Raw genomic sequence first — 23,304 nt, 5'->3', positions numbered from 1 at the left:
GAGGGTTAGGCTGCGAGATGGGAGGGTTAGGCTGTGGGAAGGGCGGGTTAGGGTTAGGCTGTGAGATGGGAGAGTTAGGCTGTGGGAAGGGCGGGTTAGGCTGTGGGAAGGGTGGGTTAGGGTTAGGCTGCGAGATGGGAGGGTTAGGCTGTGGGAGGGGGGGTTAGGCTGTGGGAAGGGCGGGTTAGGGTTAGGCTGCGAGATGGGAGGGTTAGGCTGTGGGAGGGTTAGGCTGTGGGAAGGGCGGGTTAGGGTTAGGCTGCGAGATGGGAGGGTTAGGCTGTGGGAAGGGCGGGTTAGGGTTAGGCTGCGAGATGGGAGGGTTAGGCTGTGGGAGGGGAGGGTTAGGCTGTGGGATGGGCGGGTTAGGCTGTGGGAAGGGCGGGTTAGGGTTTGGCTGTGGGAAGGGATTAGGCTGTGGGAAGGGCGGGTTAGGGTTAGGCTGCGAGATGAGAGGGTTAGGCTGTGGGAGGGGAGGGTTGGGCTGTGGGAAGGGCGGGTTAGGCTACGGGATGGGAGGGTTAGGCTGTGGGAGGGGAGGGTTAGGCTGTGGGAAAGGTGGGTTAGGGTTAGGCTGTGGGAGGGGAGGGTTAGGCTGTGGGAAGGGCGGGTTATTGTTAGGTTGCGGGATGGGAGGGTTAGGCTGTGGGAGGGGAGGGTTAGGCTGTGGGAAGGGCGGGTTATTGTTAGGCTGCGGGATGGGAGGGTTAGGCTGTGGGAGGGGAGGGTTAGGCTGTGGGAAGGGCGGGTTATTGTTAGGCTGCGGGATGGGAGGGTTAGGCTGTGGGAGGGGAGGGTTAGGCTGTGGGAAGGGCGGGTTATTGTTAGGCTGCGGGATGGGAGGGTTAGGCTGTGGGAGGGGAGGGTTAGGCTGTGGGAAGGGCGGGTTATTGTTAGGCTGCCGGAGGGGATCGTTAGGCTGTGGGAGGGGAGGGTCAGGCTGTGGGAAGGGCGGGTTATTGTTAGGCTGCGGGATGGGAGGGTTAGGCTGTGGGAGGGGAGGGTTAGGCTGTGGGAAGGGCGGGTTATTGTTAGGCTGCCGGAGGGGAGGGTTAGGCTGTGGGAGGGAAGGGTCAGGCTGTGGGAAGGGTGGGTTATTGTTAGGCTGCGGGATGGGAGGGTTAGGCTGTGGGAGGGGAGGGTTAGGCTGTGGGAAGGGCGGGTTATTGTTAGGCTGCCGGAGGGGAGGGTTAGGCTGTGGGAAGGGCGGGTTAGGGTTAGGCTGCAGGATGGGAGGCTTAGGCTGCCGGAGGGGTGGGTTAGGGGAAGGGTCATAATACTAAAAGAAATCTGTTGGGATTCTGAATGTCTGGATGCCGCTGTCAGTATTTTGACCATCGGTATCCCTTAACCAGACATAACTTCAGAATTTCAGCATTTCGCTTTTTTACGTTTCTGGTTGTTGGAAGATTCTTCATGATGGGTTTGTAGATTCAAGAGCATTGCATTACCCATTTTATACTATATATCAACATGTCAATCCCAATATATAAAATACAGTATATAATGATTTATTTTATAAAAAAAAAACAGCACTAAAGTAAAAATCAAAATATCCGTTTAAAATCTGGAAAAAACATAAAGAGCTGAAATTTGCAAATGCAAATAAAAGTAATATATCAAAATCTGCTTAATCAGACCAGTCCTGCAGGTAAGTAGCGGTGTTAGGGAGAGGGTTAGGGTTACGCACTAGGGGGGAAGGTTAGGTTTAGGGTACAGGGAGGTTAGGTTTAGGCACTAGGGGGGAGGTTAGGTTCAGGAACCGGGGGGGGGGGAAGGTTAGGGTTATGGTAGGGAGAGGGGGAGGGTTAGGATAACTACCGACAGGTGTCGGTATCCTAACCCTGTCGGGATGTTGGCATCCCATACCCTTTCCATTCTCAATACATGCAATTTAAGAATTATACAATTTTGGTTCAATCAGTAGTAGTTACACTGCAATATCACAGTGAATATCAAATACTTGGCCACTGTCGTAGATAATTAGACCTCAAATTCATACCTGTGGAGGTAGGTATTTGTGCCAGAAGCTTGGCTGCAGCACATAGTAGGTATGATTGCATCACAAAGGATGTAGCCACACTCCTAATGGACAGTAAGTGGGGCCACACTGCTAATGGGCATCTTTAGCCTAGGAATATCTTTTTCTTGCCACACGATGGGACATATCTCCAAACCTCCTGCGAATTGACTGTTTAGCTGTGAGCTCAGAGCACTCTGCCCTGGTCAGCTGAGCGGCTGTGTGTCATGTCAGAGGTGATAGTGTGGCACCCCCAGAGAAACTGCTTAGCCTGGCAGTCCTTTCTTGTGTACAGTGAGTGTTGTTGAGGATTGACTCTAGGACCCAGGAGCAGCCACCTGTGAGCTGAGCCCAGGATCGAAAGTGAAACTAGAGAAGGCAGAGCAGAAGCAGCCATGTGGAGCGTGACAGGAGCCATGTACTGTGAGCTGTTGGAGAAAAGCAACTACCAGGAGTGTGTGTGCTGCACTGAGTCTTGACTGAGGGCACAGAGAGTGGAGATCAGCAGCTGATCGGGGTAACAGTGCCTTGGAGGAGGAGACCCCCCTCTATGTCAAGACAAGAGAGCTTGAAAGATCTCAGTTTTACTGATCTTACTATAGCACCAAAGAGAGGAGGCTGTGCAGGTCACGTGCTACCGTATATGCTGATAGTCAAGTGCTGGCATCTGGACAGGTATCCTTTGCATTGTATTACATGCCAGGAGAAGGACTGCACAATTATAGAGACTGATCTTATAGGAAGTGGATTTTCTGCAAAGACTGTAACCATTTCAAGTACAATTTAATACCCGGGTATTCTTATAATGAGCTCCAACGTGCTGATCAGTGAAGATTAGGGACACTATTCCTGGGCGTACTAATGAGAAACACGGTACTTTATTGCCAATCTTTTGAGATCGTAGTTTTTATAGAGAAATGTTATTCTGCACTTGATTTTATATGACACTGTGAAGTATATTGTTCATGATCGTAGCTGTTTCCTATAGAGTATGCAAAGTAATTAATTATTGAAATTTTACAGTATTAACAGAGAAGTGAATACATATCTGAAGTTAATTGCCCTACCGTATTTGAATTGAATGTATTACTGTACTTGCATATTATATTGCTGAGTGTTGTGATATGAGCCAGATTATTGTTAACCGATTATTTTAGTAAGCAGCTTGGGTTTGGAAGCCAGTTCTCAAATTCACAAAACTGCAGTTATCTCTAATAAATCGGCTCTCCGCAGAGCAGACTGTTTGAATGACCCTTTGTCTGGACTGATCTTCCTTACCTCTCTGAAAAGTGAAAAGAATCTGTATGAGAATCCAGGTCACCAGGTAAAACAGTTTAGCTACAGTCACCATTTCATACTACACCTGGGTACTACATTAGTGCACTCCAATATGTGGAAGGCACTATTAAAGCACATTCTGTGACCATAAGAACTGACAGAGCCATTGCAGGCCAGGAGGATAGACACAAAAACAAGTGTGACATAAAAGCAGACTCTGGGCCTGATTCTGATGTGGACAGCTTTAGCATTGCTGCTGCATCTTTGCATGCAGCAGTGATGCTAAGATATGCAAAAGCAGCAGGAGGCGTCTGTAGTAGAAAGATGCCTCCTGCATGCTTCAGTGATCTGCAGCTGCATCCGACGACGCAGCCATCGGATCACTTGCGTTAACATTGGCCAGCTGAGTAACCCTCAGGTAGTGCAGGATTGCCGCTAGCTTCATGCTTGTCACAGTTTACACCATCACCTGCTGTCACCACTACCTCTGCTAATACATCACTGGCTTGTGCTATGTGGATTATGAAAAGTTCATCAGCTTACTCCTTGTAAACACCTCTAGTGTGATCATTTATACTTTCCAGCTTTAGTTGTTTGATGATAGCAGCAGCCAGAGCCGTAACTAGACTTTTTGGTGCCCTGTGGCAGAAAGCACATTGGTGCCCTAGGGAGGCAATCGGGAAGCCGAGTGCCTAAATACCGGCAGCCGGCTTCCCTACTGTCTTATCCCGGCAAGGGTGAAATGCCGGGCGTCTAGATGTAGACGCCCGCATTTCCCCGATGCCGGGAGACCGGCGCCCGGCATCACGATCGTAGTGATGCCGGGCGCCGTGGGGGGGGGGGAGGGTTAGGTTTAGGGCTCCCAGGGGGGCTTTAGGGTTAGGCACCCCCCCGGGAGGATTAGGGTTAGGCTAAGGGGAGGGAGGGTTAGGGTTAGGCACCCCCGGGGGGGACTTAGCGTTAGCCCCCCCCCCACGGGGGACTTAGGTTTAGGCAGCGGGGAAGGGGGGGATTAGGGTTAGGCACTTGGGGGGGAAGTTAGGGTTAGGCACCCCTAAGGAGGGTTAGGGGGGTTAGGTTAGTATATACTTGCCTATCCACGATCGGGATTTCCAGCGCTGCCGCTGACGGGAATCGAACCGCCGGCCGCATGGTGCCCCCCCAATTTTTTTTTAATAGGGAGTTACCACACCCAAAAAATGGTCATGGCCACATGGGGAAGGGCCAGGGAAGAGATAGGAGAGGCCAGAGATGCTGGGGATAAAATTAGAGGAAGCTACAAGTGAGAATGATAATAAACAGCAAATTGATAAGCCCAAACAGTGCCACCTGCCCTGTGGGGCCCTGTGCCATGGCACAGGTCGCACTACCCTAGTTACGGCCCTGGCAGCAGCTTTCCTTACATCAGCACCAGCGCAAAATGGTTTGCTACACCAGCATCCATTTTCTTATATCACTGAACAAAGGAGCTCATTCAGACCCGTTCGCTAATTGCGGCCGCTCGCTCCCCGCATATTTAAATTTTGCCAACTGACGTCAAGGCAGCCGCTTGCTCGGCAAGGCATAAGCACGGCCCACTATGTATTGGCGAGCGATCACTTTGACAATGTAGATACCCATTAGCGTGTATTTAGACGCCCACTAGTGCACATCATCTCCAGGAAGTGTCTTTAAACATTGGTACATCGTGGTCCATCGGAAGCGATCACAACGCTTGTGGTTGACTCTTCCCTCCCGCAAGCACTGCGAGCAGTTCATTCTAAAAAACAACCAAGTGACGTGTTCAATGACGCTACTTTGCTAATTATGCACGCCCACTAAACTGTTCTGACTGCCAGACATGCCTGCGTTCAAACATCCACTCCCCCGTTCACAAGCACCTTCCCCTGTTACCATCCACAAACGGCACATTCTGTCACTCAAAGTAGCGGACAGTCTGTGTACTACGAGTGCACAATTCCCCATCGCTAAGACTGACTTGCTCACGCGCATTGCAAATTATACGCATGCGCAGACGGGCAACTATCGGTCAGTGCGAGCGGCCGCATCTTAGCGAGCAGGTCTGAATCAGGTCCAAAGTCCAATTCCCAATAATTATCAGTTTCCTCAACTATTTGTACAGCTGCCCTCAATTTAGTATACTAATTTGATCCTTGGTCTCATTTATTGAATGATGGTCTGTGTGGTAGGAACTATGGGCCAGATTCAGAGTTGTACGCTAATGCTCCCACAGATGTGATTTCTGTAGCTGTGGATTTGTGAAAATATGCTAATGCAGCAGCGGCTGGGACTTGTACTGAGACACCCACCAGAGCCATCGCAGCTATCCACACAGGTTTGGACTGGGCTTCTGGGGAATTCAGCAATTCCCCGGTGGGCCCCACTGCTTTGTGGCCACGCCCCTTTCTGTGAGGGCGTGGGGCTTAGCATGCCGCAAAAGGGGGTGTATGCTGCCATCAGGGCCTGATAAACAATAGGAAGCGACGCTCCAGACCACAACCCATTGAGCCCCCTGCTGACCTAAGCTCTGCCCATTACCAATGAAGCCCCTCCCCCCCCAAGCCAGAGTAGATAAATATAAATGGATACAGGGCAGCTACATGCATCCCCACGGGTCAGTGTAATATCTGTTGCTGCTCTAAGAGTGTGATATTATCTTGGGGCTATATACATATATATACATACTAACCACAGATCTTCTGGTGATGTACGCTTGCTTAAATCCTTCTGTTTCTTCATGTAATCCCAGACATATTTGATGATTTTGAGATCAGGGCTCTGTGGGAGCCATATCATCACGTCCAGGACTCCTTATTCTTCTTTACACTGAATATAGTTGTTAATGACATTGGCTGTATGTTTGAGGTCGTTGTCCAGCTGCAGAATAAATTTGGAGCCAATCAAATGTCTCCCTGATGGTATTGCATGATGGATAAGTACCTGCTTGCATTAAGCTGTCCATTCATTTATTGCAATTAACACTTGTAAATATAACCCGTTAAGCTAGCTTACAACTAATAAAAAACGACAAGACACCACTGCAATTGGTTTAAAAATTAAACTGTATTTATTTAATTAATTTTAATTTAAATAATAAGGGTGGCAAAGAAGGACGCTACCACACACCAGCTCTAGCCAAATTGACTACCTTAAAAATTGGGGGACGACTAAACACCCCCCCCTCTATAACGGCATAACCCGCGTTGTGCAGGACTCACCACCCCTTACTCTGGCACAGTGTGGACGCTCCGTAAGGAAACGCCCGCTGTCCTCCCGCAGGGGTAGGACATACCCGCCGTCTTTCAAAAGGGTAAGTGCCCCACAACGACCACTTATGCCACTTGTGGCCGCTGGCTAGTAGCGCCTTCCCGCCACGGCTAGGTTCTGAAAGAAAAAAACGCAGCCCCGCCACCCTCAATTACCTTACGACTACAAACGCCCCTAGTCCTTATCTACGAAGAAATGAAAAAATATCCTTGAGGAAAACTTCTACACCGATGTCAGAAAGATGCACCCCATCCGACCTGAAGTATTCCGGACTCTGTAATGTCAACAACTGATGCCTAACAATTACGCCACCCGAAGCAGACACATACTTAAAAATAGCTGCATTAACCTTTTTCCTACATTTATCTATGGCCACCAGATCCCTGGAACCTCTCCAAACAAATCTAGGTATCATTTCTGACCATACCACGTGAACATCTGGCCAGCGTGCAGCCACCTCTGCCAAATCCGCCTTAACTTTCAAGATCAAATCAATACCTTTCACCTGCCCAACATCATTGCCTCCAAGGTGCACTACTAACCATCGTGGTCTCCCCCAAAGACGTTCCTTCTTGAAGATTAAATCCCAAAACACTGCCCACCTTAAACCGCGAACCCCTAACCATCTAACCCTACGCCCTTCCAACATCAATGAAGCCTTCCTAGCAAAAGGATGCCTTTCGGCCCAAAATATGTAGGAGTGACCTACAATCCACACTTGCTCCGTTGATGTATGGGACGCTGTAAAAGAAAAATCCCTAAACGTCAGTATCCATGCCCAGAAAACCAAGTAACTGAAACGATTAAAACGAAAATGGAGAAAGTACAAAATGATAAAAGACCCAAGTGAAGGAGAAAAATAAAAACCTCCCGTGGACCTTGAAGTTCAGCCAATTGTAATTAGGCCCCCTCGGAGGAAAATAAAAATCCCTTCACACCCCCACTTTTTGAATGCTAGCCATTCAAAAACTGACGGGTAAGCAACGCTTTTGGGTTAGCGCAAACGGCGCAACTTCAAACCTTATTAAAACGAACATATGACTTAAAAGCTGAAGACTTCCATCGTCCCATCTCTTGGATGGCCGATGCTGGCAAACTGCTGGCCGCTGCGCAAGTGGCCGCCCCAATGCGAAAGGAGTGGGTGCCGTAGTCCTCACTTTTCAATCCCAATCTAACCAAGCAACGCTTAAAAACTGATGCAAATTGAAATTTAGTAAGGGGCAGAGAGTCCGCATGTAATAAAAACTGTCCCTTTACTGCCGGCCGCTGTTGCAAGTAATTCTTAGCTAATCTCAATGGGCAAATATCAGCTACAACATTACTTTTAATAGACAACCAACGGCCCTTTCCCATTTGATCCGTCTTGGACCGCCTCATCCTTTACTACAACGTTTTTAAATAATAAACCAGTATCGCTGGAACGCTTACTTGATGCCACTAGCTCACTAATTCTAAAGGCCCCAAAGAAAGCGAAAGAAAAAGCCACTTGAAACAGAGCTGTCTCAAAACTTGAGTCCGTTACCGATCCAAGTATTTCTAACAAATCTGTTAACAAACCCAAATCAATGGGCCTGCGCGAGTCTGCCGGCGATGGCCTCTCTTTAGCCCATCCCTTAAGAGCCCTTGACAAAACAAATGATTTAGTGGGATCTGCAACCTGGTTAAGCTTAGCAAAAAAGGAAATTCCCGCCAAAGCTGAAGCCATGGAAGATTTTGACCTCCCTTGGCTATAGTGTCCCCAAACAAACTCCATTAAACGATCCTCCACCGACTTACCCTCCCGCTGGCGACTACCGCAAAAAGCCTCCCATTCGTGCCAAGCAGACGAATAAGTTCGCAGTGTAGATGGTGCCAAGGATTTCCGTGCCAATCCCGCTATGCCTGATCGATAATCTGCCAGACATAAGGAGGACACGTTAATCCACGGGGTTCAGCTCTTGGCACCAAGTTTCTAAACTTAACGAAGTTGAAACGGGATAAAGCATCCGCTATCCCATTGTCAACCCCGGGGACATGCTTAACCGTCAAATTAATATTAAACTGTAGACACTTCAAAACCAGGTGGCGTAAAAGCCGCAGTGCCTGTGGTGACGAAGAACGCTGGTTATTAACTGCATGAACCACTCCCAAATTGTCGCACCGAAAGACAATGCTCTCATTCGACAATCTTTCAGCCCACAATTCCACAGCCACAATTATCGGGAACAATTCCAACAAAAGCAAGTTGGCCGTGAAACCGCGTGCAAACCAAGATGGGGGCCAAGGGGTAGCACACCATTCCCCTTGAAAAAAGGCTCCGAAACCTGAAGAACCGGCCGCATCAGTTAACAACTGAATGACTGAATTTGATACCGGCCCGGAAGTCCAGATCAGTTCCAAATTGAAGTAATTCAAAAACGATGACCATACCCGCAAGTCGTCCTTCATCTCTTTAGACAATCTTATGGTATGATGCGGCTTGACAACTCCCGCAGTTGCCCTCTCCAACTTCCTACAAAAAACTTTTCCCATCGGAATGACTCTGCAGGCAAAATTGAAAGAACCCAGGAGGGACTGAACCTGACGCAGTCCCACCCTGTGCTTGCTCAAACATTCTTCTATCTGGGCCAACAGCTTCCGGACCTTGTCTGCCGGAATGCGACAACAACCTGCTTCTGTGTCTACTTCTATACCCAGATACGAAAGACAACAAGTAGGTCCCTCCGTCTTTTCATGCGCAATTGGAACCCCCATGACATTGAACAATGCGCAAGCCGAAAACAAAAGATCCTGACAAACATCACTGTCTCTTGGGCCTATAAAAAGAAAATCGTCCAAGTAGTGCGCTATGCCGGTATGACCGGTGCCCGCCTGGATGCACCAATGCAAAAACGTGCTGAATTTCTCAAAATATGCACAAGAGACAGAACAACCCATGGGTAAACACTTATCTAAGTAATAAAGGCCGTCCAATTTAAACCCCATAAACCGCAAGGAATTGGGGTGAAGCAGAAGAAGGCGAAAAGCGGACTCAATGTCCAATTTCGCCATCAATGCCCCGGGGCCAAAAAACCTAATCAAATCAAGCGCCTCTTCAAATAACTGGTAGCGAACCCTACAATACTCCTCTGGAATTGCGTCATTAATAGAGGCCCCCCGAGGGTGAGACAAATGCTGAATCAAGCGGAACTTTCCCGGAACTTTCTTGGGCACCACCCCTAAAGGGGAAATGCACAAATCGGGTAACGGTTCAGCTAAGAAAGGGCCGCACATCCGGGCCAACTTCATTTCCGCTTCCACCTTCTGCCTCACCACACGAGGTAACTCCCTTGCTGACCTTAAATTCCTATGTGCTACAACGTGTACCGAGTCAACAATGGGCAAACTAAAACCTAAACTAAAACCTGCCTGCAAAAATGTAGCATCTTCGTACTTGGGGTATTTTGCCAACCATTTATTGAGTTCCAAAAGAACCACTGGAGACGGCGCCTTACTTACTACCTCCACTGCCTGCAACGCGCTCGGATTGACCCTCCCTTGCTGAGGACTTACATTCTCTTGCTGGGTGACCTGCTCCGCAAATCCTACATGAGTGTCGAAAACGACAACTTGCACCTCTGTGACATTTAGAGTCATTGAATGCAAAACATTTCCCCTTACCTACGTACCCAGGCCCTGCCTTAGTCGCATGTGTGTGTTTTTTATCTTGGCCCTCATACGTATTTTTCTATTGCTCTGTGACTTCTAACCACACCTCTACGTCTTTAAATCCTAAAGGCATGGTTGGGTTTCCATCCTGTTTTTTACGAAATTTTTCGTCGTACTCCCTCCAAACATACCCCCTAGACTTTGTGAACATTTCGTGGACCAAAAATAGATACTTCAAAATGTTGGGATGCTCCTTGTTTCAAGATAAGATACGGAAAAAACTAAAAAAAACCCTTAACCAGTGATGAAAACTCCGAAAAGCGTTTTCACCTATGCCTCCAGCTTTCTTAGCCTTTTCAAAATCCCTCTTCATCTCGTCCGTAAGCGTAAATACGTCTACATACTTCCCCTTTTTAATCTTCTCCTTCATTCTCTTTCGTAAACCCCTAGTTACAGCTGTATTTGCGCAATGCACCATCACGGGCTCAGAAGAAGGTACCGCTACCGCCTTATCTTTCTGTTTTGCCGCTTTTTTAGCTAAGCGATGCGCAATTAACTTTGCTAACTTCCGCAGGCGCTTAGGCGAACCAGAGGATTTGCTACTGGTTGAAGATGTCCTCTGTTAGTTCTTCATCTGCATATGAGAAACCGCATGCTCACCAGATCCAGATGGTCCAGGAATCTCCACCGCGTCCGCGTTGGCTGCTGTAACCGAACTGGATGACTCCCCGGTTAAGACCCTTTGTTCGCTTGTTGCTTGTCTCTTCCTCCGTACCACTTCTACTGGCGCTACCTCCGTACCTGAATTGATAGCCACCTCAGAAACGGAAACAGTGTTTGTTAAAGCATCTGAAATTACCAATTCTGCCGCAGGAGTGGGGGGAAGGAGAGGGGGTTCTGTGTCTGCAGGGACTGGGGGTAAAATGGGCGCACTGCTGGTAGAGGTAGCATGATGCGAGGGGGGGGCCCGTGCGGGTGAAAGGGCAGCAACAGGTGTGCTATTAGACGGTGTGTAACCAGAAAACCACTGACCCGGTGGCACGTGGCCTGCTTGCCAGGGGTACATGAAATGGCCTGGGGGTTGTTGTATGGATGAGAAAGCTTGCTGCCAATATGGTGTTTGTCCAAACATCGCTGCCTGCGGAGGGTTTACTTGTAATGGGGCAGAAACTGGTATGAAATTGGGACTGTGCATAAAATTCAGCTGGGAGCCTGACAACCAAGTGGACTGCACCGCAGCAGGGGCGGATACTACTGCAGGCAGGTATGAGGTGACTTGCGGGGATGTTGACAAGTGAAAATATTGCTGCCGTGGGACGTTTGCCGGACAAACCTGGAAACCAGGAAAACCTGCAGGGAATGTGCTAGCGGCCATGGACCTATGCGTCCCTAACGCTAACGACTGGGCTTGCAAATTAACTGTCGCAAGTGAGCTATGTGAGCTAACTACCTGCATAAAACCTGTTTGGCCAGTAGGTGGCGCTGCTGCTCCATTTAAAATGGAGCCTGCAGCTTGAGACTCAAGGCTCATTCCTAAAATGGTGGCAGCTGCATTAACCCCTGCAGCACTAGCACCAGGGGTTGCCATATAAGCCCTACTGTGGGGGGTTAATGCGACCTGCAGACGGAGGCCTGCAGACTCTAAAGTAGCTAACCCCCTGGGGATGTATAATGACGTGGCCGGGGATGCCCAGTCCCCGGCGCTCGCGTCTGCAAGCTCCACCTGCCCCGCACTAATTACACTTGATGCGGGGAGGTCGGGCAGAGGCTGCTGCGTGGAGGAAACGGACGGCGCGGGAAGGGAAGCCGCGTGCTGCAAGGGGGCATTGCTGTTTGGTTCCCCAGAGCCGGGGGAACTTTCCCCCGCACTGGGGGGGCGGGAAGCGGAGGACGCCGGCGAGCTGGTCGCGTCAGCGCGGAAGTGGGATGACGCCGCCGGCTGTAGGTACCCGCTCACACTGGGTGGGCGGAAGCCGGCGGACGCCAGCGGGCGGGCCGCGTCTGCAAGGCGCTGCGGTGGGGGAGCAGATCTCTTTGGACGGGGCATGCTGGCTGTGAGCAGGAAGGGACACCAATAAGGTAAGCTTATCCTCGGGGGGGGGGGGGGGGTGGACGACCCTGAGCAGCGCAAATGGCGGGGAAGAAACCGGGGGGGGGGCCTTCGCAGGGCAGGTCAAGCAGCTGGTAAAAAACGAGAGGGGTGTCCAATAACAATAGATAAGCTAAAAAGTAACAAGAAATAAAAAATACAGTTAAAAATTAGTGAAAAGGGGTATGAAAGGGGGGGGGGGGGAGGCAAGATTGAAATGAAACAATGAAAGAAATGAAAGATGATTAGGGATAGAGAGAGTGGGGATTTTATGAAGTAAAGCCGGATATTAAGAAAGACAAGACAGATTATTTAATACAGAAGAAAAATTCCTGAGGTAACATATATCTGACACAAATGGTACTCAGCCTGACTTCCAAACTGCAAAGAGGCTGGACCCTATTCAAATCCTTCCTTAAATAGATATTAAAAGGTATACGCCCTGAAACCCATTCATAGGCTAAAGTCCAATGTCCGTCTCTACCAAACAAAACCAACTAATCTACCTAGCAACAGGTTCCCAACCTTTATAACCCATTACAAAAAATTAGGACACTTATATGCTTCATGCCTATACAGCCCTCAGCTAATTTTCTCAGCATTGAGCATACTGTACCATTAATCCTGACCAAATCTCAACTCCATCTGCTGAAATGCAGCCTCAAAATTGCAAGGAATCTCCACCATTCTTCACTGTTGCTTGCAGACATTTATTATTGTACCGCTCTCCACAGAAGCAGAAGTTCCCCTGTTCACTGACCCAGGTGGTGGCTGGGAGATTTGCTGTGGGGGGGAGGCAAGGCCGGTGCAAAGTAGACCGCTGGAAGCGATGGGAGGGGCCATGCTGCATTCGGCAGAATGTTCACCGCTGACGATATTGCCCGTCGGATAACAATGGGATAGCGCATTGTCAGCGACATAGCGGGTACACACTGGCCAATGTGACTGATATGTTGCTCCGATCTGTCGGGTCTGGCGACATATAGCTTAGTGTGTACCCAGCATTAAAATTTTTTTGTGGTAGTCTGTGTATTTTATAAAAGCAGCAGCTGCCTGTTGATATCTGCGGTGATGTCACACACAGCCAGCAGGGGGGAGGAGCCCAGGCTGCTGCAGGCGCTCACTGCACAAACACAGAGCAGAGGAGCCAGGTCCATCCATTACTGAGACACATATCTCCCTCTGGGCAGGTAAGTATAAGTGGTGGTGTAAAATATGTAGTATATGGGAGGGAGGGGGTGCTGTGTTTTAATATTGTCTATGGCGGTGTCTTAATGTATGTGTGTGTCAAGGTGGGGTGTATTAATATTGTGTGTGTGTAAAGGGTGTATTCATATTTGTGTAATATGTGAGTCACTGATGTTCTCTGTGTTATATTGCGCCCGCTGCAACACTCTGCATTTTTTGGTAAGCACTGCGGCACTCTCTGTATTCTATGGCGGTCACTGCAGCACTCTCTGTATTATATCTCTGGGCAGCACAGACGGTGTAATGGTTAGCATTACTGCCTCACAGTACTGAGGTCATGGGTTTGATTCCCACTATGGCCCTAACTGTGTGGAGTTTGCATATTCTCCCTCTGCTTGCGTGGGTTTCCTCTGGGTACTCCGTTTACTTCCCACACTCCAAAAATGTACTAATAGTTTAACTGGCCCCCAAAAAATTTTACCATAGTGTGTATGTGTGTGAACATGTGACAGGGACTGATGTGAATAGCCGAATATTCTCTGTAAAGCGCTGCGGAATATGTGTTTGCTATATAAATGGTAATAATAATTATATGGCGGTCACTGCGGCACTCAATGTATTATATGGCGGTCACTGTGGCACTCTCTGTATTACATGGCAGTCGCTGCAGCACTCTGCATTATATGGTGGTCACTGCGACACTCTGCATTATGTGGTGGTCATTACGACACTCTGCAGTATATGGTGGGCACTTCGGCACTTTCTGTGTTATATGGCAATCACTGCAACACTCTGTATTATATGGTGGGCACTGCAACACTCTACATTATTTAGTGGGCACTGCAATACTCACTGCATTTTATGGTAGGCACTTCGGCACTCTCTCTGTATTATATGGCGGTCACTGCAACACTCTGTATTATATGACAGTCATTGCGGCATTCTCTGCATTATATGGTGGTCACTGTGACACTCTCTGCATTATATGGTGGGCACTGCGACACTCTGCATTATATGGTGGGCACTGCGACACTCTGCATTATATGGCATCATTACATCATTCTCTGCATTATATGGTAGTCAGGGCAATATTCTCTGCAATATATAGCGGTCACTGCGATGTTCTCTGTATTATATGATGGTCACTGAAAAGTCCTCTATATTATACGGTGGTCACTGTGATGCTCTCTTTATAGTATGGTGGTGACTGTAATGCTCTGTGATGAGTGAGGTAGTGTAGTACAGGCAGCAATACTTGTGCAATACAATGCTCCAGTGAAAAGTGTAGATACCACAGACAAAGTGCAGCACGCACTGGCACCTTCATGTAACGGAACTAGTTTTTCCCTCACCGTACATACATTTCAGACTTTACAATGCTAATAGCTGTATCCAAGCTAGCCCAGGATGACTAGAGCTAGCGCTTCTAATCCCTATGCCTTCTGGAGACTGGACATACAAATTATTACTTACCTGGTTATAAACTTTTATTCCATTTAATTTTATTTAACTTTTATTTAATTTAATCCCCATTGCCAATTTTTAGAATGTAAGCTCTTACGAGCAGGGCCCTCTACCCTCTTGTGCTTCTCCCTAATTTAGTTTCATATACTTCTTACTCACCACTAGGGCACCTAACACTTGGTTGCTTATGCTCTGTTGCTTATCTGGGTGTTATGGTCGCTAATGTAGCAATATATATTATCCATTTCCTGGTCGTGTATTGTATTGTTCTGTAAGTCGCTTGTCTACAATTTGTTTATGTACTTTGTAAGGCGCTGCGGAACATTTGTGGCACCATATAAATGATAATAATAATAAACTATAACTAGAATACTAGATTCAGCATTATTGATGCTATTTTTGTATTTTTAATTTGGCTCTGGGCCTGTGCATTTAAAAAAAAAATGTACGTATGCTCCTCTGCTAGCTATCTACACCCCTGGCTGGCCACACCCTTTCATCTTTGCACCGCCTCCCTTCAGTGGGCCTCTACCTTTGCATTCTTCCTGTGGGCCCTTCATGTCCCAGTCTGACACTGTGTACACATACGCAGCATTGGACGCAGATCAGGCAAACGTCTACTCCTTGAGTCTTAGGTCACTCAGAATGGCCACTGTAACTGAGCCACAGGAGCCCTGTTAACACTGTATGGGATCGCAGACGCGTGATGTGAGATGCCCCTGAGATGGTCAGGACACACCTGCATTTTTAGCTGACACTCCCCATTGCCATCCCCAAAAGCTCCTTGCCTGTCAATCACAGTGTAATTGCTGGCAGCATGAGACTATGATAATGTGCCTTGGCGTATATGTTGGGGGCATGTAGAGTAAAATATATTTAATTTATGTAAATAGGCAATTCCCAATGCCAGGGCTTAACAGCACCCCCTTTGCGCAAGACAGGACCACCAGCACCCGGAAGTGCGGCAGTGCCTGGAGCGTCTTCATGACGCTACAAGGCAGCTGTACAAATGGCAGGGTTCCTGCCTGTAGCGTCCAAAGGACACTATGGGCGTCAATGCCGCAGCGATACTGGCTGCAGGGTACCTATCAAGGTACCCTGCTATCCAGAAGCAAGGGCCATGGGGCAGCAGCGGTGCCGTCCACATAGCTCTGTGTGGCGGTACTGGTCGCACACCCCTACGTATGACCCTGCCCAATGCATATGTACATCAAATAAGTGTGTGCACACATCAGTATGCAGATCTATTGGCATCTTACACATACGACTCCTTGCCAGGTGGTAAGAGACAAGCAAGCATAGATCAAATACTTAATAGGCATGGTAACATAATTGGGCCTGATTTGTTGTCAGCACAGTTGTGATCCCCCACGCAGCTGCTATGTGAAAATATGCAAATGTAGCAGCCTCCAGATATGTATTGAGATGCCCACAGGCAAATCCAAGCATTTGTCTACAAAGACGCAGTATCGGATGATTCGATATTAGCAGTCCTGAGTAACTGGTCGTGAAGAATGTCTGTGGGAACTGAGACACTGGAGACCTATTTCTTGCATACGGGATCGCAGATGCAGGGTGTGACACGCCCCCAAAATGGTTGCAACATTTTGTATATGATTTGCTACATTACCAGCTAGACCAGTGATTTTCAACCTTTTTCAACTCGAAGCACACTAGGCAAGATTTTAAAATTGCCAAGGCACACCATTCGGCGATGCGGCGTGCGCGACCTATGCAAAAACATACACATTGTCTCTCACATAAAAAAACACACCCATTGGCCTCCACAGGAATAAAATACACATGCAATGGCCCCAAAGAAATAACACACACATACATTGGCCCCCATAGAAAAATAATAACATTGGCCCCCATAGAAAAATAATAACATAGGCCCCCATAGAAAAATAATAACATAGGCCCCCTTAGAAAAATAATAACATAGCCCCCATAGAAAAAAAAAAAAACATAGGTCCCCACAGAAAAAAAAATAACATAGGCCCCCACAGAAAAAAAATAATAGACCCACACAGAAAAAAAATAACATAGGCCCCCACAGAAAAAAAAACCATAGACCCCCCGCAGAAAAAAAATAACAAAGACCCCCACAGAAAAAAAATAATAGACCACCCCACAGAAAAAAAATAACATAGGCTCCCACAGAAAAAAAAATAACATAAGCCCCCAAGGATAAAAACAAGAAAACAACAACACATTGCTCCCCACAAAATCAAATCATACTGGCTACCACATCAAAAATAAATGTACATTTTTTTAGACTTACCTGTCTATCATCGGCTGCAGGTTCCCACGGTGCAGAGCTGTCAGCAGTGGCTGGCTGGTCGCTGGCGGCTAGGAGGAAAGGGCTGGCTGGCCGCTGGAGGTAGTGATGTACTGGCTGGCCACGGGCGGGTGGGAAAGAAGGGGTGGCTGGTCGCGGGAGGGTAGTACTCACTGGCCGCAGGCGGGAGGAAGAGAAGGGCTGGCTGGGTGGCTAACTGCGGGCAAAGGTGGGAGTACTGGCTGGCCGCAGGTGGGAGGGAGAGAAGGGGTGGCTGGCCACGAGCGGGAGGGAAGGACTGGCTGAGACTCTGTTGGGGCGGGCAGGCAGACCAGGCAGCCAACGCTTCGTGCGTGACCTATGATGTCACGCTGCCGCATTCAGGCTTGTCACGGCCCGGGCGTGCCTGAGCCTCTCAGAGGAGCTCAGCGGCAGCGCTGCCCGGTCCGCAGCTCCTTAATGTGATCAGCGGCTCTAGCACTGCGGCACACTTCACAACTGCCCACGGCACAGCGGTTGAAAACCTCTGAGCTAGACCACAAAATCTGCAAATGGACTGCGCTGAGGATCGACAACCAATAATAAATGTAAACTTAGGTTTGATTGATAGAATTAGCAATAAGGCTACAAAAAGGCTTCCTCAGTATCATTTATTTCAATTAAATGATATTAAAGTACCACATACGAACACCATAATATATTCAAAATGTATCATCGCATCAGGAACAGATAAATATCTCTCATATTAGTATACACAATTGAATAATAAAATCAACAATTACTAAAAATAGAAACAATGGGCCTGATTCAGACCCACTCGCGAGCGGCTGTCCGCTCGCAAGTGGGTCGATGTTATGGACTGAGCATGTGCACGACGGAGGGAGCTCCGTCGTGCGCATGCGCCAGACGCGACGAGCGAAGGAAAGTCCTTCGCTCGTTGTGTCCGATCAAAGGGGGCGTGCTGTCAATGTTGATTGACAGCACGCCCCCTTTGGTGGGCGTGCCGGGGGCGTGCCTCCCTGACGGGGGCGTTCCCATGGGAACGCCTCCCGTCAGAAGCCGGCCCACTGACATCACTAGTGATGTCAGTGGGAGTGATTTTGGCTCTGATAGAGCCAAAATCACTCCGGAGCTTGCGGTTGAAAACCTCAACCGCAGGCTCCGGCTCGCAAATTCGATGGTCGCGATGGCCTCGACCATCGCGACCATCACAATGCACGCTCGTATAGCCTGTGGGTGGTGACCCACAGCTATACGAGCGTCCAGGAGGACGCTCCATGAAAATGGAGCCCGGCCCTCATTCAGAGCGTGCGCTCTGCTCAGAGCGTACGGCTCTGAATGAGGGCCAATGTCACTTTAAGAGAGATATAATCCTATAAGTATCCATTCGATGACTACAAGCTTGTAAAGATTGTATAACTTAAGGGGTCTATCCATTACCAGACTTTGTGAACAATCCGTCTAAAACCATGAGGTTTTGGTCGCATTGTTCACAAAGTCGGGTAATGGATAGCCTGCAAGGACCAGCGATGCGCGTGCACGCTTGGTCCTTGCCGACCCTGACTGTCTACTGAACACGTCAGGTTCGGCATGCTCAGAGATAGGAGGTCGGGCTCCTCACTGAATGATGTTCAGTGAACGCCGTTCAGTGCGGGCACCGCACCTCGGTGACCTGAAGGTCTGAAAACTAGACGTTCAGACTTTCAGGTCGCCTAATGAATAAGCACTTTTAGGGCCGTATTCAATTTGAGACGGAAAGTCCGTTTTCATGTGTTTTTGGCGGAAACTTTTCGCAGATTACGTAATTTTCGCCTGTTTGGCTTTTACCCCGTATTCGATTTGAAAGACTTTCCGCCTAGGCAGAAAGTCAATGCAATGTAATACGCGGAAAAGTTTCGCCTATGAATGGGAGGTGGAAAAAAGTGCAAAATTGGGGTTTTGGGTTGCAACGTTGCGGGAACCCCCCCCCCCGCAGCCTTCAGACAGTCCCCCAAAGGTAACCTGTGTCAAAAAAAAAAAAAAAAACACTTAAGGACACCCCAAAAAATTACTTTGAAAAGGGAGCGAAAAAAAAAATGTTGGGGGACAAAGTTAAAAACTAGCGAACTTTACTCTGGGGGGGTCCCCAAGTATGCCCCAAGTGTTTTTTTGAGTGCAGATGTTTGCGGCAGGTGGATTTTTCACAATTTTTTCAATTTCACTTTAGCAACTTTTAAATATGCTGACCCCCATTTTCAAGTACCCCAAATTTGCTGGGATAAATTATTTTCATTAAAAAAATCCTCCTGAATACTATTCTGCACTACTTATTAAAAGACGCTATTTAGCGACTATTAAGATGGCTTAAAAACATCAAATACCTTCAGCAAGCCAAATCGGGGGTACCATAGCTAACCCCCATGTCAGAGCATCTTTTGGGGGGTGTCAGGCTGATTTCCCCAAATTTGACAGTACTTTCCGCCTGTGCAAAACAGGCGAAGTAGGCGGAAAGTCCAGGCCCCGAAAAAGTATCGCGGCTCTGCTCAAATTGAATACAGCTCTTAATGTTTAGTTGTTCACCCATATAATGGGAATAATCCACAAATGCAGGTTGATGCTCCCTCGGTAGTCCGGTAGTGTATATGTTACCGCTCACAGGACCAAATGCAGTTGTGATGTAAGACAAGTCCCAGTTACCTCCGTATAGCGGGGAATGAAGCGTGCACCACCGTCTTCTACCGCAAACCCCGCTGCAGTGCGCGGTATGGATTCTAGCTAATCTGCTATACCAAATTGTCGCTTAATAGCGTAATGAGTCGCATAAGAAATAAATGTTTCAGACTTTGAATGTGGTTCCAAAGCACAAAAAGATATTCAATATAAGAACAGGTGGATACACGCTGTGATCTAAATACAATTAGCGCAAATAAATTTATACAATGACTAGGTACAGTTGATATACATACGCATAAACCAGTGATTAAACTTCAAAATACAACCATACAATGAGAGAGAGAGAGAGAGAGAGAGAAATGTCTGCTGAGAGCACATGTCCAAGATGGCTAGTGAGGGGATGTGAGTGTGGGGGGTTGGGAATGACACATGCCCTATTGTCCAAACCGCATGGTCTCTAGACAAACTCCATTTTGAAAACTCACATAATACACTCCATTTTGAAATTAAGAAAACTCACATTATGTTGTAACTCTGTAAATCATGTATCCATTAATGATCACAATTATAATAACTACAACAACCTATTTATACTATACAACAACAAAACTGGGTAGAATTATAACTAGAATCACAAGACTATTAATTCACAACTTCCATGAATCAAGCACATGTTTCAATGGGGGGAGGGGAGTATCAGATGTAATGCCATTGTCTAACCCACGTGCTGGTAGCCATCTTTAACAAAAACTGCAGTGTCTATCTTACACACGATTATTACTTATACCATTCAAAGCTGTTATTAATTAAACTTTCATGATATAACACTGATACCAGCCTATGATTACATTCATGATACTATATAAACTTATTCAGATAGTAAGCACTATATAGTAGCCAAATTACCAGTACTCACAGTACACAATTCTATCATAACACTGAAATAACACCAAACCTATGCCAGTCTTATAGCCATGATCACACTACTAGTAATTCACCATTCCATTGAATCAAGTACTTGGTTCCAGGCCCTAACACAGCTCATCAGCAGATCTCAAACAATTATATCAACCAGCATCAATCATTACAAATACCATAGTTCTGTTTCACATATTACAAAAACTCCATAATCAATCCCTTTCCTGCATGCTGATAATACAACCAGTATAAACAGACAATTGTACACTGCAGCATGGATGATAACATTACAGGCTAGATCACACTATATCATCCACTGTATGCTAACACAGACTTATGAATTCCTTTAACTACAAACTTGTTACATACAATCTTTATAAGCTACATTACAGATTAACACACAACTAGCTACAGATACCCAAATAGACGAACTACTGTACAGTTTAACAACAATATACTTAGCCATATTCCAGGAGTACAAAGTCCCATTTTTGGTTGTCTTGTGAGAGGAAGACCTCTCTCTTCCAGTTCCCTGCTCCAAGTGTGTCTGCTAGCATGTGTGTTCTCAGCCTAGTTCTCTGTGAGTGTCCCCAGTGTGAATGCCATACTCCTGCCCCTCACCTGTGAGGCCGTTTCCATAAAAGGGCATCCCAAACCTCCACCTTGAAACTCCTGTCCCAACAGTGTGAGAGCAGGCCACTGGTATACAAATGCTAATTAGATTGTAGTTTCAGTTAGCCATCTCTTTTGATATGCTGGTTTCTATGTAAACGTGTTCTGGGAACTGACCCTCTCTGGAATATGTGAATTACACATATATATATTTTTGATTCTAGTTGTGTAAGGAATTGTTTTTATTATATATTGGTCTTAATATATTCTATATTGTATGGTGATATTGATATAATCTCTGTACAAAATGCAAACAGGCAAACACAATCTCATTGGCTTTTGATAAGGGTCATAGTAGCATTCAACAGTTTCTTGGACAATTAGTATGATGTCATTAGGGGTAGTTCTTGGTCTTCTGTTGCTGCTTTGTTCTTGGTTTTCCCGCTCTTGGTATGCTAATCTAAGGGAAATAATACATACATAGTACATTTCTATCACCTAATATCTTCATAATCCATAGCTTGCAGACGCATGTTGCGATCTTCTCACCGATGATGCCGGAAATCTGTTGAGACACAGTGGATCAGTACAACACCAAACACAGTCTGCTTACCATGTACTAAACCTTAGATATCAAATAATCTTTATTTTACAACATTAATAATTACTGAATAAACCTTGAATATTACACTTTAATACTAGGGAACCTTTTATGTAAGTGTGCAGTGTGTAAGTATTGGGGAATAGGGAAAAGACGCTAGTTAGCGCTGTGCGACTATGTGTTTTGTGGAGTACATTATGGTACGTGTTTTGCAGGGATAATCGTTTTATGTTTTAGTGACTGTATTTACATGGTGAGGACTTTTAACTTCTTTCTATTGCGTGGGAATCGCACAACACTAAATAATAGCATCGCCGTATGTACTTATAATGGCGAGTTTTACTAAAATGGCGCTGGGCGGCCAGTCGCAAAATGGCGTCTCATTGCCATTCGCAAAATGGCGTTGCGCAGATCTAATGTTAATCAGATCCTGGTTCAGCCAATTATCCAGCTTTGACAGTCCACCCTTTGATAGCAAACAACATGCTATCATACTCTGATTTTAAAATTAATTTAGGCTTACATTATGACATATCATTTTAATGTTATATTATGGGATGGCACAAGGTGGTTCTTAATCCATCAATAATGTGTCTCTAGGAGGGGACATAAAACTACCCTTATACGCACACCACGGATCTTGAGAGATCATGGGAAAGGATGTGGGGATGCACCAATCCTATAAAGGAAGTCTTGAGGGGGAATAGGGACTTACATTATTTGAGATGTTTAAAATAACATTTTAATAATACATTTTATGCATGTCTAAATCTTATACATCATCCGATGGTACCTTCTAGTTCAGGGTTGTAATGCAGTTCTACATTTACCTTGGTATCCATTCTACTATCAATTACCACTATCATAACCTCAATTTCTCTGTTTATTTTCCACACTTTATCATACTGTGTGTGAAGATATGGGGATAATGTGTTTTTATGGATACCAAGCATTTCACCATGTGTAAGGGTCATAATCTCTGGAAGTATTCTTCCCAAATAACATAAACAATTACTGTACTGAGTTTGGTCAGATACCGCCCTTGTGTCTGTATGGCTCCTTCTCCCAACTCCACTCCATCGATACCACTATCGACCTCTTTTCACACCATCTGCCCTTCGATACAGAAACAGGACATCCCGAAACAAGCATGAGATGAACCCTGGAAGGAAACACAAAAGTAATCACAACCCGCCACTCCATTGCTGGCCTAGTGGTCTGTTATACTCTCCCCATTCAAGTGTTTCTACTGCAGTCAGTAGCTCTCAGGTTGGTTTAGCACTCCTTTTCCTGACTCTTCTCCATTG

At 46.8% G+C, this 23,304-nt stretch overlaps 1 pseudogene; it reads right to left on the bottom strand.

Annotated features, from left to right (window-relative positions):
- Positions 1-7,579: 7,579 nt before the first annotated feature.
- Positions 7,580-23,304, bottom strand: part of LOC148451053 (uncharacterized) — a 53,655-nt pseudogene continuing 37,930 nt past the window's right edge.

The sequence above is a fragment of the Taudactylus pleione genome, unplaced genomic scaffold (genome assembly GCF_031769625.1).
Source record: "Taudactylus pleione unplaced genomic scaffold, aTauple2 ptg001187l, whole genome shotgun sequence".
NCBI classification, from domain to species: Eukaryota; Metazoa; Chordata; class Amphibia; order Anura; family Myobatrachidae; genus Taudactylus; species Taudactylus pleione.
The sequence above is the reverse complement of the archived record's forward strand: the minus strand, read 5'-3'. Positions and strand labels throughout refer to the sequence as shown.